Source organism: Manis pentadactyla, chromosome 11, assembly GCF_030020395.1.
Source record: "Manis pentadactyla isolate mManPen7 chromosome 11, mManPen7.hap1, whole genome shotgun sequence".
NCBI lineage: Eukaryota > Metazoa > Chordata > Mammalia > Pholidota > Manidae > Manis > Manis pentadactyla.
The window spans coordinates 118,890,338-118,902,593 of record NC_080029.1 but is presented as its reverse complement, the minus strand read 5'-3'; the positions used below and the strand labels follow the sequence as shown (position 1 = coordinate 118,902,593).

Here is a 12,256-nt window from a genome sequence, read left to right as displayed (position 1 = left end):
GGACACAAACGGGGCAGCCACCATTCTTTAGGGGAATGTTCATCTTTCACACTCATCAGGTGGAGAAGCCAAGGCTGAGCTGGGCAGTCCCAGGCCCCCTCTGGGCACCCTAGGCTAGACCTGATGGCCTCCCTGCATGCTGCCTCTTGGTGTCTGGGTGTACAGTGCTACTAATGTCCTGGGAATAAAACTGCCCTTAGAGAGGAGTTCTTCCTAAGGGGCAGTTCCAGGCTCCAGTTCTGTGCCTGCAGCAGGTGGGCGACCCATGCTAAGAGAGCAGGGTCCCCTTCCAGGGCTAACAGCCATGGTCTCTGCCTAATACAAAAAGAATCCTGTAAGGCTGCTGAGGTCGCCCCTGCCCACCCTCCCTCTCTTCTTCCCACCCTCTCTCTTGCTTTCCTTCCTCTGCTCTTCTGTCATCCATGTGACACATTTTCTTGAGCACTTACTACATACCAAGTAGTTTTTTCTAGCTCTGGGGACACAGCAAGAGACAAGGTCTTGTCCAGTCTTATCCAGTTATGTTCTATTGTGGGGAGGGGCACATACAACAAATAAGAAAACAAATCTTCCCCACCCCCCTGCAGGACTGCAATAGTGTGATGGGGAGAACTGGAACAGTGGGACCAGACAGGGGGTGACCACAGGCCACTTTGGTCTGGGTGCTCACGAAAGGTCTTTGGGTTCCCGAAGCAACTGTATGTGGAGGGTTGTTAGTTGTGATACAATAAGTCATAAGAAATACATATTTCCCAGGTATATCTGATCTTTACCCATAATCCCTAAAAACACTTGAGAGTCTTAAAGATGAAATGGCTGTCTTGTCATGTTAATGAGACTTTTGGACCCCACGCAAGGGCGGGGGCAGGTTTGAATCAGCCAATGGCCAGTGATTTAGTCAATCATGACTATGCAGTGAAGCCCTCACAACACCACAGGAGAGGAGCATATTGCTCTTTTGGATTCTGCTTCTCTGCTGGAGAGAGCTTCTGCGCTTGGAGAATCGGAAGCCCATGTGCCACTCAGCTGGGCCCCAAGCTCCACCAGGACAGAAGCTCCTTTATTTGGGACCCTGCCCTGTGTATCTCTTCATCTGGCTGTTAACTTGTATCCCTTATTAAACCGGTAAACTTAAGTGTTTCCCTGAGTTCTGCGAGCCCACTTGCTAGCTAAGTAATTGAACCTAAGGCAGAGGTCAGTGGAACCTCCAATCCTGTAGCTAGTTGGTCAGAAGCACAGGGAGCTGCCTGGGGCTTGTGACCAGCATCTGGAGTGGGGGGTGGAGGGCAGGCTTGTAGGAGGGAGCCCTGAACCTGGGGAACGTGGTGCCGTCCCTGGGCAGACGGTAAGACCTGAGTTGACTTCTCAGAGAACTGCTTGGACCCCCTCCCCCCCACACCACATGGGAATCGGGTTCAGGAACCTGGAAGGAGTCGTGCTATTACTGCTATGTATACTATTATTGCAGTTGTGTAGAAAAAGAACATAGCAGTCATCAGCCTCACTGGAGGAAAAAGTGAATTAGAATTAAATAGAAGAACCTCAGTTAGAACATTTAGGAAAGGGTTACTCTAAGACTCCATTTCTAACACATGAAGAAAATATTATTTCATGCCTTGACCCTGGGTCCTCCTGATGGAAATTCAAGTTGAACAACAGCCTCCTTGGGCCCTGCTGTCCACTAACTCTGCTCTCTGAGGCCCAGGCCTGGCTGCCCAAGAGCATAGTTCCCACTGAGCAGGGGCTGAGCCAGAGGCCCAGGACTGGCGTCTTTCCTGTGGGAGGCTTCCCCTCCAGGGCACCACTGAACAACACACCCAGTAACACCTGGGGGCTGCAGGTCCACTTGGCACAAAAGCAAGAAACAAACCTCTGGTCACAGAGGGCCATAAAGCGAGGGGCACTCATTTACAGCCTCTATTTGAGTGTGTGCTTACACACACACATATATACACAAGCAGAGGAAAGTGGCAAATGGCAATCTAGCTAGAGGAAAGTACATGTTGTCTAGAAATTCCTCAGGTTTGGAAGCCAATTTCAAATAAAGAAGAGCTCTTTGGTGAGTTGGGTGTGAGGAGGCCAGGACTGACGTCCATCTTAGGCATTAAGTATAGTCTTTTATTGCTTATGGTTTTGCTCCAAGAAAACTTTGATTTGAAACATTACTTGATCTGCTTTGAAATCTCCATAAAGAGGACTCTCACCCCAAAGCATCATGTATATAAAAGAATGTAGCACAGGGCCTACCTCATGGTTGGCATTCAGCAAATGTTACTTTTGTTTTACAGAAAATCTGTAATGCTTTCATGTTAAAACAACAGGAATCCCTGGGAGGAAAAAACACTCAGATACGATAGATTTATTGATCCACCAAACACAGGCATAGGCACCATACAGGCACAGGAAATGCAAGAAGAACCAGAGGAGTGTGAAATTTGCAGAGGGTCATTCTACAAGGGGAAGTGTTCTGAGCATAGCCAGAGTTCTGGATGTGAAAGGCACTTACTGACCACCTCCACCTCCCCCACCTTGACTAGGCAGCGATGGAAGATTTATTTTAGACTGGGGGAACTTTACAGGTAACCAAGTCTCCATCGCTCAGGCCTGGAGAGACCATGTGGCCCACTTTCCACACAGTGGACTTATATGTTGTCTGGTGGGCTCGCCTCTGCTCATAAGCAACTGCAAGGGTAGATACCATGTCAGAGACTCAAGTTTCTAAGGGGAGACCGCATGAACCAAGCTCTGTGGCTCTGCCTGGAACACAACAGGCATTTGGTCGATTTATGCTGAATTAATACAGGAAGAGATTTAGTTCATATAATACTTCCTGAGCACACTTTGAAGAAGTATCATCTGGGGGCAAAATGAAAAACGAAAGGTGCCTTTATCTACCTGGACTAGCCTCGGACCAGCCCGACGGCTCCCTGACGGGCACTGTCCCTCCGTCAGCGTTGGACGCTCGGCCCTGCAGGCGACCTGGCCCCTCCTTCCCAGTCTCCTTCTTTGGCCCCGTTCTCTCCACAGCCCCTTGGAGACTGAAGCTCCCCGGGGTTCTGCCCTTGGTTCCTTCCCTCCTCCAGCTCGTGGTGATCTCATCTGCTCTCTTTATTACATGTGTGTGAATCTCATTATCTCTTCCCATATTACTTTCCATATTCACAGAGAAGGAGCTAAAGCTGAGGCCACAGAAGCAGAAAATGGCAAAGGCAGGACTTGAATCCAGCTCCGTCTGATTCTCAAGCCCACGCCTGCTGTGCAAAAGAAGTTGGGATTTTATCATCCAGGCATTGAAGAAGTAGTGGGAATATACATTCCCTAAGTAACCTGTAAATTGATGGCTCCTATTATTTTGGGGCCTGACACTTCCATTTTAACATTGATACAAGCACGGGCTTCCTCCGCAGAAGCTGACATCTGAATGTGTTAGTAGAGAAAACATTTTGGATACGATTTCAAGGGTATCTTGGGTCTCCCTGAAGCTCTGACTCCCTTTGGGTTAGGGACCTCAAATTTAAGAACCTATCCTGTAAAGACAGAGAATACAGTTTTGAAGTACTTTTAAATAAAACCACAGTTTCGGTCTCCTTTCTTCTTTGCCTCTAGTAAGTAAGCTTAAAACTGTATCACATGATGGATTGTTTTATGCTCAGATGAAGTGCTTTCTAATAAAACTGGACACTTCATTTGTATCAACACAGCTTATTATTATAAAAAAGTTACTCTAGGTCTAAACTAATCAAAGGTGTTGTCACAAAGATTACGTTTTCTTCATCCCTCACTGCTTTGCTAGGTGTGACATTTTTGGATAAAAATAGAGAAATATTGCTTCTGCTTCATGTGTCATGTGTCTGTTGACATCACAAAGATCTGATGGACATGAAGCACCAAATATGAGCGCTCAGCAAAGTGTCTGGTACCCAAGATGGTGCTGAATGATAAGAGTTATTGCCTGCAAGGTCCTTGGGAAGCTGGCCACAGCCTGACCTCTTAGCCCCATGTCCTGATCTGCTTAGCTACTCAGTGTCAGCAAGCCACTTGGACTAAGCAGCACCTCACAGAGTTTTCAGACTTCTGAGACTTCACTCATGCTGTTCCCTCCTCCGAAGATGCTCTTCCACCAGCGTGTCCATATGGAAACTTCCATCAAGATCCAGCTTAAATGTTAACCTTTGCATTACCGTCCCCTACCCAAAATGAATTGGAATTCATTTTCCTTTCATTGGAGCTCCTAGAGCACTGTGGCTAAGACTCTATCCTAGCAGGTATGATAGTGTATCAGTTATGCATTTCTTTACTCTGGAACCTCAGAGCTCTCCAGGACAGGACTCTATCTCTCACATTTGTAACTCTAGCAGACCACAGAGGATCTCAATATATACTCTTTTTTTCACTGAAGTATAGTTGATATATCATATTATATTAGTTTCAGGGATACAATACAGTAATTCAACAATTATATACATTATGAAATGCTCACTACTTTGAGAAGTTACCGTCTGTCACCATACCAAGTTACTTTAATATTACTGACTATATTCCCTATGCTGTACTTTTCATCCCCATGACTTATTTTTATAATTGGAAGTTTGTACCTTTTTATCCCCTTCACCTGTTTTGCCCATCTCCCCCCAACCCTACTTTGTTCTCTGTTAATAAATATTCTTTGAAATGAACTCAACTACACTAGCAAATCCTGTCAAGATCTTCCTAATTCCCAGGGTGTCTAGAAGCTTTTAGTAAGGTTCAAGTATGTTCCAATCTACCTGGTTTTTAAAGACCCACACCTTTTAACCCCATTCATAACAGACCCAGGAGACATAGTATACCTGCTTCTCAGTTATGGGCCGTGATGGTGTGAGACAGCCTGTAATTTATCTCCACACAAAGTCATCGCCAGAGGAAAGAAACATGTCTGCTTCTCAGAAAGAATGGCTGGCAACCATCACAACTTTGGATAAACTTAAAGCATGTGTCTTCAGCCAGAAGTTTACCTTGTGGACCAATCATCAAACCTTAACCTGGCTGATGACTGCACTTAAGAGAAATGGTAACACCAGGAGTGACAGTACTGGAAGTTTCCAGAAGTTCCCATCTTCCTAAATGAACTTTCAACACGTTCTTGGTTGGGGAAAGGATGCTAAGAATAAGGACATGAAAATATCAACTCTGCTCAAGTCACCAAACTGCCAAAAATAAATGGACACAGTAATCGTTTCTTTCATTTAATTAATAGGCCCACCTTGGAAATCAAAGAGGAAAGAGGTGAGAAGAACAGGGTTTCCATGATTCTTCAAAAGGGGCTTTTATTGGTTAGCTGCACAAATGTATTGAGAAGTTTTAAAAAGAACCAGGGCTGGCAAAGGTGGAGAAAGACAAGTGCCAAATGATTTCACTCATCTGTGGAGTATAAGAACAAAGAAAAAAACGGAAGGAACAAAACAACCGCAGAATCACAGAACCCAAGAATGGACTAACAGTTACCAAAGGAAAAGGGACTGGGGAGGGTGGTTGGGAAGGTAGGGATAAGGGGGAAAAAGGGGCATTACGATTAGCACACATAATGTAGAGGGGGCACAGGAAAGGCAGTATATACAGAGAAGACAAGTAGTGATTCTATAGCACCTTACTACGCTGACGGACAGTGACTGTAATGGGGTATGTGGGGGGGACTTGGTAATCGGGGGAGTCTAGTAACCATAATATTGTTCAAATAATTGTACATTAATGATATCAAAATAATAATAATAATAAAAAAAAGAACCAGGGCTGGCAAACTGCGGGTGGAAAAGCCAATGAAAGAAAGTAGTGGGTTTCCTAAATGGAGACCAGGACCAGCAAGTAACCATTCTTCGGTTTCTGAATCAATACAGCTTCAGGAAGGAGCAGGGGGATAGAAGCAAAGGCAAGGACCAAGCTGGGAGACACACGACAGAAGGGAAACGAGTTCCCATGTATTTTCCAGTCCAGTCTGGCTGCAGAGAAAACCATCTCCAGCCCACAAGAGGGACCTGGTGAAGGCCATCTGCATTTCCAGGAGAACATTCCTATAAGAGCACTAAGAATTGCTGTGACCAAGAGCTTGCAGCCTCGGCACAGATGATGAGAGTAAGAGCGTGTGTGAGAAGTGCTCAGATACGACTCTGAGGTTGTAAAAATGCTGTTTAGCTTTTGTACAAGGAGTTAACTTAAAAGCAGATGGCTGGGAGAAGCAGTAATGTGGGAGTCTCATGAAATCCACAAATTGGAAGAAAAAACAGTATTTAGAGGGTAAAATCAATCAACCGAAGCAATATAGTTTAAGGGTCTATTGTACATGTCTGTTTTACTTATGTATACTTTCCCTAAAGAAGGGATTTTTTTTCCCAATAATAATGACATATGTAGTGTGTTACAGTGGGAAATGCAGAAAGCTCAGCTCAACACCAGATAGCACCAGCCTGGCTCTGCCCCTCACTAGCTGAGTTTGGGCCTCTACAAAAGACAGAGTTGGGCCACATGATCTCTAAAGCCTCTTGCAGGGCTCAGATCCCATGATTGATTCACCATGCAACACTGCACTGTGCTGCCTTCCTCCAGAGCACACATGGACTTCTACTACTCCCCAGTGGTTCCACAACCACTCACCTGATACCTCAGGACCGCAGTTGGCCTTGCAAAGCTCTTCCCAAACAGAGGTAATCGGTACCCCAGCTGGTGCTCGCGGCAAAGCTGTTCCAACTGCAGTTTGTCGACAGACTTGCCTGATTACGCTCCTTGAGCACAGGGACCCAAAAGACCTCAAGTATCCGATGAGCTGAATGGTAATGAAACCACCAATCCTCACAGTGGCGTTTCTTAGAAGAATTACCGACAGGCTTAATACAATGAAAAAGGTAGAAGTCCAGCCACATGCTTTGTCTGTGACTATGCGCTTGCGAAGAGGAGACCCCCACACATCTGGGGGCGGCACCCTCCTGGCCACCACCTCTGTTCTTTTCCTGCATCTGCCCTTCCCCCAGTGCCTCAGCTTACCTCCCCTGGTCTCCTCCCTGCCTCCCTCCTAATCTTCCACGGACGTCTGAAGCTTCTTGCTCATCGTTTCTAACTGAATTTTTTGCGAACTGAAGAAATTCAACTTCAGAGTTGTATAAAGGCCTATGTTGGGAGAGTTTCTAATTTAAAGGATGAAGAAGAAAAAAATGGAATCTCCAGTCACAAAGAGTTCACTCTGGGAGTCACAGCACCTTGGCTCCTTATGTGACGGTGACCTAGAGCGGAGGTCACGTAAGCAGTCAGTGGCAGCCCCGAAGCAGAGCTCAGGGCTCCAGATTCCCAGCAAAGGGCTCGTTTCTATTCTGCTGCTCTGCTGGGCAGTGAAGTACTGTCTGAATTCTAGGACACTCGACTCCCCACCAAGAGTGTGTACTTCAAAGCAAAGGTGCCAAAAAGAAACATTAAACAGACACCAAGAGCCCCTCATGTTATATACAGGAAAACATAACTCTGGGATATTTTTAGTGAGCGAATGTGGTCAAACTCAGGGACAAAACAGAGTTCAGCTTAAAGTAATGAAGCTTAAATAAAATACCCCACCTTGTTTTTGGCATCACAGTTCATCATTTTTTCTATTTAGGTACTTCGCAGTTTATACAATTATGAGACTGGAAATCTATCACACCAGCTGGGCAAGGATACACTATAAATGTGCTAGAGTAAAATATAGAAGGAGATTTAATTATCATGCTAGTCATGCTTTTTGAATAACAGTGTGTCAGCACTTCCATAAACCGATTTGCATTACGTTAAAATTAATGGACTGTAAACCTCTGCTCCTGGTGAAATGAGCCGTACCCCATCTTTCCCTCCTACTCTAGCCTCCTTCCTAAGACTGGCTGCACAGGGGCTCCCCCTGGCTGGGCCTCCACTGAATCTCCTTCTCAGTGACAAAGCTTCTGCAGCCTCTGAGAGTAAGGCCCCTATCCCATTCCAAACCCAACCAAGGTATGTGCACACAGCCTCATCCCATTTCTCCAAAGCATGTGGAATTAAAGCAGAAATGAAAACCTGACCCTGTGATTGACCCCATGGCAACCCTTCTCTTTGCCGAAGGCTGGGGGTGGCCCACTTCCTCAGGTGAGAGTGCCATCAGGAGAAGAAAATGTGGTACGTTTCCTCCTAGAGGTGAGTGGCTCAGAGAAAATAGAGGATCCTTAGGGCTGAGGCGTGTGCTCTGGGATTGGGCCCTTGATGGGTGCTAGGCAGGCAGGGATGTGATGAGAGCAGTCAGCAGCCATGACATCAAGACTCTGTCAACGTAGGGGAGCAGGGAGATGGAACACATCTGGGGAAGTGAGCAAGGACATGTCATCCTTGTTTTCTAGAGAGTAGAAATGTGCACGTTTGAATGAAGAAAAAAAAACTGAGCAAGGGAGGAGTCAATACTAAAGAGAGAAGCAATTGAGAAAGGGAAGCAACATTTTGGATGCTTTTCCGGGCTGGGTACTTCTGAATCCAGTTTATCCTCTGTATACGTTACATCTAATTTAATCCCCATATGTCAGAGGAGCCTCATTTTGAATTAGAACACTGTGATTTCACTGCTAAGAAGAACACACCTGGGACTTGAACTTGGGTTAGCCTGACTCTTATGTTACAGCTTCCTTTATGCTCCACAGCCCTATGGGAGGGGACGGATTGAGGACACAGATGGAAAGGATGACCCAGAAAAAGAGATGTATGTCTGAAATCCAGAATGGACAACCATAGGGATTGTAGTACAAGATATGACTATAAAGGAAAGTAAATTTTGTAACAAAAAGATGAGAACCATCCTATCCAAATTAGCGCACTGCTCCCACGGGGGGGGGGGGGGGCTCACCTGGAAACTTACTGCAAAGATGCTGTTGTCCCTCGAAACATTTATATGACTGGTCATTAAAACAGAGATACGAACATGTGGCCATTCCTTTAAAGAGCTCAGTGGGAAGACGTGTTCATCCTTTGGAACCATATCTGGAGCAAAAGGTTGTATTGGGAAATGTAAATTTTAATTAAAGGCTGTGAGAGCCATTATGATTAGGTGTAACTGTAAAATAGAGAGACTCTAACTTGTACAGCTCTAGCTGGCTCAGCACACAAGCAAAAGCCGCGCTCTGAGCCGTTTTCTGGAGTGGCGGTGTCATGAGAGCATGGACTGTCAGGGTATCTCTGTTGAAAGACAAGACTCACCTAGACATCGAGTTTTGACGAGTAGGTGTTCTAAGGTAAGGCAACAGAAGAATGTAGGGAAGTGTTGATACCCTGAGATGTGATCCTCAGACCAGCGTCACCAGTACCCACTGGGCCTCATCAAAATGCAGAATCCTAGGACTTGCTGAATCAGAAGGTCTGCATTTTTATAACATTTCCATGTGGTTCTGCTGCAGATTAAAATTTAAGAACACTAGTCTGGAGGAGAAAGCCCGATGCCAAGGGTCAGTACAGAGGAACCGATGAGACAACCAGGAATCCAACCAGGAATGACCTAAAAAGCAAGTTTTTCAAAGCTCAGAAAATAGGAATTTGATTTCTCTCACTGTATAACTACTATAACTATAAGTCCAAGAGTCTTCAAAGCAGTCTCCATTTTAAATGCTGTGTTTCATTTGCAGACCATGTGTCCTGGATGGTCTGGGCCAGTGAGGATGGAGTGAGATGAGTGAATTATGTTACAGGTATGGCGACAGGCACGTTGGCATGAAGGACTGCCAAGTGTTTGGATGGCCCAGCTGATCATCTGAACAATAAAAAATTAAGTTGAGTCAGGATGAGGGGCAGTTAGGGGAGGTTCAGTGTCAAAAAGGGGGAAGAAGGGTAGGTTTATGTGGCACATACCAGAGCTGACCATCAGAACTTCTTATGATAATGGAAACGTCATATATCTACACTGTCTAAATTGGTAGCTGCAAGCCACATGTGAGCACTTAATATAGAGTTTGCACAACTGAGAAACTGATTTTTAAGTTTTATTAGTTTCAATTAAATTAAACTTAAAGAGCTGCATGTGACTACTGGCCACCATATTGGACAGTACACTATATATAAACACCATGAATAAGACCCCAGCCTCTGCACCTGCCTCAGGCCCAAGGAGGACCAGTGGGATCCCAATTTAGGGAAGAGCCACTGATGGGACCCTAAAGATGCCAGCCAAATAAGGAGAAAAGTTGGAATGAGTAGATTTAGACATACAGAAAATGGAGATCCTGATAAAAGTCAAACTCTGCCTTTAAAAGTGTATCTTTCTATGGTGACAGATGGCAAACACACGTACGGTGGTGAGCATTTCACAATGGATTTAATTGATGAGTCACGGCGTTGTACACCTGAAACCAAAATAACATTGTATATTGATGACACTTCAATTAAAAAAAAAACGGGGGGAAAAAAGTGTATGTTGAGGGTCCCAAGCAAAGGAGCTCCTCAGGCGGCGATGGCCCAGAGCAGGGTGCCTGAGCCCAGGGGGAGGAAGAAGACATTCAGCGAGAGGGTGACCTCGTGCTGAGTGAACACCTGCGCTGAGCAGGCGTAGGGCGACAATGGGGAGTTAATTACATTCAGGGTGATGGAGCAAATATGCAAATACATAAAGGAGCTGGATTCTCATCAGAGAGCAGAGTTACAAATATGGAAAGAAAGAAAACTAAACTGAACCTTACGACGTTAGATTGGAACTTGAGATATTACCATTTTTAACATATATAAACAGGTGGATACAGAAATGAATGCAGACATAAATGTGTGAGTACAGGTCTAGCTCTGTCCCCTAGAGAGCCTGGGAGGAGCAGGGCCCCAAGAGCAGCAGGCACGCCTGTTTCCTAGATCTTGGCTTTTCAATACCATTCTCCACTAAAATGAACCAGGTCTCCTTGGACTAATGGCTAATTCCAGGAGTGAGATGGGAAAAGTACAATATAAGCTTGGAATGCTTTTTGTGCCAGAAAGTGAGAAGTACTCAAAGAATGATGGAAGCTTGTCAAGAAGACACAGGAGCCAGGTCGCCAGGGCTCCCACTGGACAAACAGAGACAATTTGAGCCTCAAAGAAGGGAATTATAGTAAAAGATCATAATCTATTGAGCAAAAGAGAAATCCAAGCACCCATACTGATATAAATAAATGACTGAGAGAAGGACTGAAAGGACATTGTATGCCACCTGCTAGGATGCAACAAGAACACACCATCCCTTCTGTGATTTTCCTGCCCAAAATGCATAACCTGAATCTATTCATGAGAAAACATCGGGCAGACCTAAACAGAGGGCCATTCTATACAATAAATGGCCTGTACTATTCAAATATGTTAAGGTTGTGAAAGTCATGGAAACTGACAAATTATTCGAGATTGAGGAGACCAAAGAGATAGAACAAAAAAAAAATAATGTGTGATTCTGAACTAGACACTTTTTATTATAAGAACATTCTTGGGACAAATGGTGAAACTTGACTGATGTTTGATGATAGTCATATCCAATCTTAACTTGCTGATTTTATTGTGATTATGTATGAGAATGTCTCTGTTGATAGGAAATACAGTATGCAGGGCTGATGGTGAATCACTTTGGCAGTTTACTCTTAAAGTAGTTCAGGAAAAGACAGAATTATTGGTACAGGGCTTGCAACTCTTCTGTAAGTTTGAGACTATTTCAGTGTGAAAAATGAAGCTATGTTTACCTAATTTGGACCAATTTGGAAGTCTTTAGAGTCATCTCAAAAAGATATTCTTTTCTAGCAAAAAGAGAGGACAGCGTGCAGGAGGCCTGCTCCCTTCCACCTGATGCAGACATTTACGTGCAGATGTTCGGAGCTGTGGCGACCATCTCGCCAACAGGGAAACGCCTGTTAAAACTCAGAGAAGCCGTCCCAGAGACTGACATTGTTGAGCTGCTAAATTAACAAGCCCACAAACTGGCTACCCCCAGATTTCATATCATGTGTGATTTATTACCAAATCCAAATCTGCCATTAGGCCCCACTGGCTCTCCTGTTTAAAAAAAGGGGTCAAGGAGTTCAGCGCTCTTTGCTCCTGGAAACTGCTCAGCCACCTCTGGCCCCGCACAGGCTCCTTTATTTTAGCTTCGCGTCCATCCCCTCCTCTGGCCACAGCTGTTGGCACTGACATGCCCCTCCTTTGGCAGGTTGCCTGGGCACAACTCCTCCTTACTGAAGTCAGGCCCCCCCTTCACCTTACACACACACACACACACACACACACACACACACACCCCTGCATACTG

The 12,256-nt window shown here is 45.1% G+C and overlaps 1 protein-coding gene across 2 annotated transcripts in view; it reads right to left on the bottom strand.

The window, feature by feature from the left end:
- THSD4 (thrombospondin type 1 domain containing 4) overlaps window positions 1–12,256 on the bottom strand; it is a 538,324-nt gene that overhangs the window by 329,972 nt on the left and 196,096 nt on the right. The gene's annotated exons all lie outside the window — the stretch shown is intronic.